Source organism: Lathyrus oleraceus, chromosome 7 (genome assembly GCF_024323335.1).
Source record: "Lathyrus oleraceus cultivar Zhongwan6 chromosome 7, CAAS_Psat_ZW6_1.0, whole genome shotgun sequence".
Classification (NCBI taxonomy): Eukaryota; Viridiplantae; Streptophyta; class Magnoliopsida; order Fabales; family Fabaceae; genus Lathyrus; species Lathyrus oleraceus.
The window spans coordinates 6,412,461-6,416,674 of NC_066585.1; the positions used below are offsets into that span (position 1 = coordinate 6,412,461).

Below are 4,214 nucleotides of genomic sequence, written 5' to 3' on the forward strand. Positions count from 1 at the left end.
GAAGACTGCAATGCTTTCAAGGCTAAAGTGCAACAATTGATCGACAAAAGGTACATATCTTTTTCAGAAGGAAGCCTGTTGGTGCACGTTAACCTCTCGTCAGAATGAGTTCAAAGATTTCATAGAGTATCTCCTAATGCCAGTAGTTCAGACAGGAAGACATCCTCAACACTGGCAATTGTTGGACTGATTTGTTTCTATTTTTGCATTTGTAGTTTCTTTGTTGTTAAAAGTTGCTTGTGTTTAAACATTGTTGTTTTTAATGGTAATATTGATGAAGTAATGATGCATGTTTTGAATTAATTATCTCACATTCACTCATTTTTCTTCTATTATATCAAAAACAAAAATACATCAGTGTTTCTCCCATTCACTTTTCTTTATCATAACTTTTGTTTTAGCAAAGATTTGAGGGAGGATGATGAAAACAAGATACCCATAATTGTTGACTATATGCTTTCGGATAAAATCCTACTGATGATGTACAGGTATGATAACACGAAATTATATCACATTTTAAGACTTAATTCAATTAGATTATATTATCATTTACTTTAGTTTATCTCATTTTATCAGATATTATGCAGTACTTCCTTGCTATTTATGTCAGGTATCCATTTTGAAGCAAAAGTGAAAAAGGGAAGAAAAGGAGGTGTAAAAAAGAATAAAAAGGAAACAAATAACAAAGACCGAGCCCAGCCTAAAGAAAGTGCACGTTATGCCTGTGACGGGCGTCACAAGGGTTGTGACGAGCGTCACACTAAAAGCACTCCTGTGACGAGCGTCACACATGGTGTGACGAACGTCACACCAGTCCTCTATATTTTTGGCGCAAGGAACTCAACTGACCACGTTGAAAGCTATTTCCACGCACGCTTAACCCTCGGAACGAGAGCACGCACACGGAAACCCTTGAAAAGCAGTTACACCAGCAGCTGTATAAATAGCAGCTAATTGGGAAGTTTCAAAGGACCGGTTTTTCCACGCTCACATTGCCGAAGCTCTGCCAATTTTCTTTTCACGCCTTTTGCTTATTTTCTTCTTTTCCAGCACTTAACATTGTTTATTTTATTTTATTTCTTTTGCAAGCTTTACATTCTTTTTCCCTTGCAAATTTACCTTTCCCGTTTTAGCTTTTAGATATTTTTCGCATAATAGTTTCTACACCGGAAACTATTGTGCAACTTTGTACTGGATTTAACCTTACGTTATATTCCAGTTTTATTTCCTTGATTTAATTTACTGTTTGATTGAAGAATCCAAGAACAAATCCTACCGGCTTGTGGTGGAGTGTTCAAGACTATTGTATTACGCATTCAGGTTCTTAAATCATTATTTAATATTTTGTTTTATTATTTATCTATATTATCTGCCTGGAATGAGTCTGTTTATGCATGATATAAATTCTTATTTATTTAGCATGTCTGGCTAATTTGCCTAGGTATCGGTATGTAAAGTAAGCAGAATAAGGGATCAAGACTGAGTCGGTCTATCTAAACTTAAAATCAAAATCAATCTTTTTACGGTCTCAACTTACAGGTTTAATAACAAGATTTTTTACAAAAGTAAAAGACATAAAGAAGTTAAAATCAATAGAGCGAGAGTTTGAGATTTTAACTGGACAGTGTAAGTTAGGCATTAATTCTAGATCAGGGCGAGAGCAAGTTTTAGAGTTAATTAAATTCTGACCTTTTCCAAAAAGTATTTTTAAAGATTGAATGTGAGGACGAGAGTTAAGCATTTGGATTTAATTATATAACCTAAGTCAACAGAGCGAGAGTTTGAGATAAGGGTGTTTAAAACGGTCAGTATTTTCTTAAGAAGAGTTTCTGCAGCTTTATTGCTTTCAAAATATGGTTTTTGACTTAATTATAAGTGACAGCAACATTAATATAAAATCATGGTTTATTCAACAGAGCGAGAGTTTGAGATAGAACCTTTAACCAATAAAGTTAACCGAAACGATTCATTTTAAAACCAAGAAACCGACAAAGACTTGATTCCCTAGTTTTGACGAACTACATACCGATATCCGTTTTATTAATATTTAATCTAGATATTAGTTTAGCTCTTAGTTTTTCCCCAAACAATCAAACATTTTCACCTTAGATTTACGTAGTAACCTTAGATAACGGTATATCGATTCATAAGTCCCTGTGGGATCGATATCTTTTAAAACTACGCGATAGAACTGTGCACTTGCAGTTTGTATCCCATTCTCGACTCACCCAGTCGAGCGATCAAGTTTTTGGCGCCGTTGCCAGGGAACTTTTATTCAATCGATATCGTAACTCTTCCGTTACGCTGTAGAGACTAAGGTTTCTTTTCCTTCTATTTTTTTTTCTTTCTTTCGTTGATTTGTATGCCACGCACTCGCTCTCAAGGCGAACCGCTCTATTTACGAATCAACGATATCGAACTATATCTCCGAGTCTTACGACGAATTCGGGAATATCGTGCTGACAACAATCTCCCTCCTATAGACCTTCCTGATCTCAAAGATTTTCCTTCTTTAACCGAGATGGCAGAACCAGCTCGTGCTCTTAGAGATTACGCCGCCCCATCGCAAGATGAACCGCATTCAAGTATTGCTCCGCCCGCAATCGAAGCAAACAACTTTGAACTTAAACCTTCGTTGTTGCAGGCTGTGCAACAGAACCAATTCTCTGGAAATCTTACCGAAGATCCAAACCTTCATTTATCCGTATTTGTCCAATACGCTGATACTGTTAAAGCTAATGGTGTCACTTCAGAGGCAATTCGACTTCGTCTTTTTCCCTTCTCATTAAGAGATAGCGCTAGAAGATGGCTTCAATCTCTTCCTTCCAACTCAGTCACCACATGGAACGAGTTGAAGAAAGTTTTTCTTGCCCGATATTTTCCGCCAAGCAAAACAGCTATGTTAAGAGCCCAGATAAACGGATTTAAACAGAAAGACAACGAGTCTCTTTTCGAAGCATGGGAAAGATACAAAGACATGATGAGACTTTGCCCACACCATGGTTTAGAAGACTGGTTAGTAATTCACACATTTTATAATGGTCTCTTATACAATACAAGGTTAACAATAGACGCCGCTGCAGGTGGTGCACTAATGAACAAACCTTACGCTGATGCTTACCAGCTTATCGAGAGCATGGCCCAAAACCACTATCAGTGGGGAACCGAACGAACAACGGTGGAAAAACCTCAACCGAAAACTGGCATGTACGAGATAAGTAACCTTGATCACGTCAATGCAAAAGTGGATGCTTTGGTCCAGAAAATTGAAAGTTTAACCGTATCACCACCAGCCGCCGCGGTTGCTATAACTCAGAATTGCGAGGTCTGTGGAATCCAAGGCCACGCTCCCGCGGAATGTCAACTCTTGACTGGAATCCAAGCAGAGCAAGTAAACTATGCTCAAGGAAGCCCCTATTCGAATACCTATAACCCAAATTGGAAGAACCATCCAAACTTCTCATATAAGAGTAATAATGCTTTATACGCACCTGGACAGTCTCCAAATCAAGCCCCATCTATACCTCCGGGATATCAGAAACCGAATCCTAACAATAATACCCCTAGAAAATCCAACTTGGAAATCATGATGGAAAACTTTATAGCTTTCCAACAACAAACCAATAAAGATTTCTTAAACCAGAACATACACACTGGCGAACAACTTAAACAACTAGCAAGCAAAGTAGATGCCCTGGCTACCCATAACAAAATGCTGGAAACGCAAATATCTCAAGTAGCTCAACAACAAGCACCTACTGCTGCACCAACTGGTACATTCCCTGGACAGCCCCAACCCAATCCGAGAAGCCAAGCTCATGCAATTATATTAAGAAGTGGAACGGAAGTGGAAGGACCGTCTAACCCAAGGATAGAAAACCAAAACCCTAAGAAATCTACTGAGGAAAGTGAACCTAAGGAAAAGGAAGAGAGTAATAAGGAAACCCTAGAAAAGAAGGAACCTTATGTACCTCCACCACCTTACAAACCACCTATACCTTACCCCCAAAGGCTTGTTAAAACCAAAGATGTAGGCCAATTTAGAAAATTTGTTGATCTCCTTAAACAATTAAACGTTACAATTCCGTTTACCGAAGCTATTACGCAGATGCCCTCATATGCTAAATTCTTAAAAGAAATTCTTTCTAATAAAAGGAAACTTGAGGATAGCGAAACCGTTACACTCCCTGCCGAATGTAGCGCTATAATCCAAA

The 4,214-nt window shown here is 38.1% G+C and overlaps 1 pseudogene; it reads right to left on the reverse strand.

Annotated features, from left to right (window-relative positions):
- Positions 1-2,906: 2,906 nt before the first annotated feature.
- Positions 2,907-3,006, reverse strand: LOC127109048 (uncharacterized; annotated as a pseudogene).
- Between the last annotated feature and the right edge of the window lie 1,208 nt (positions 3,007-4,214).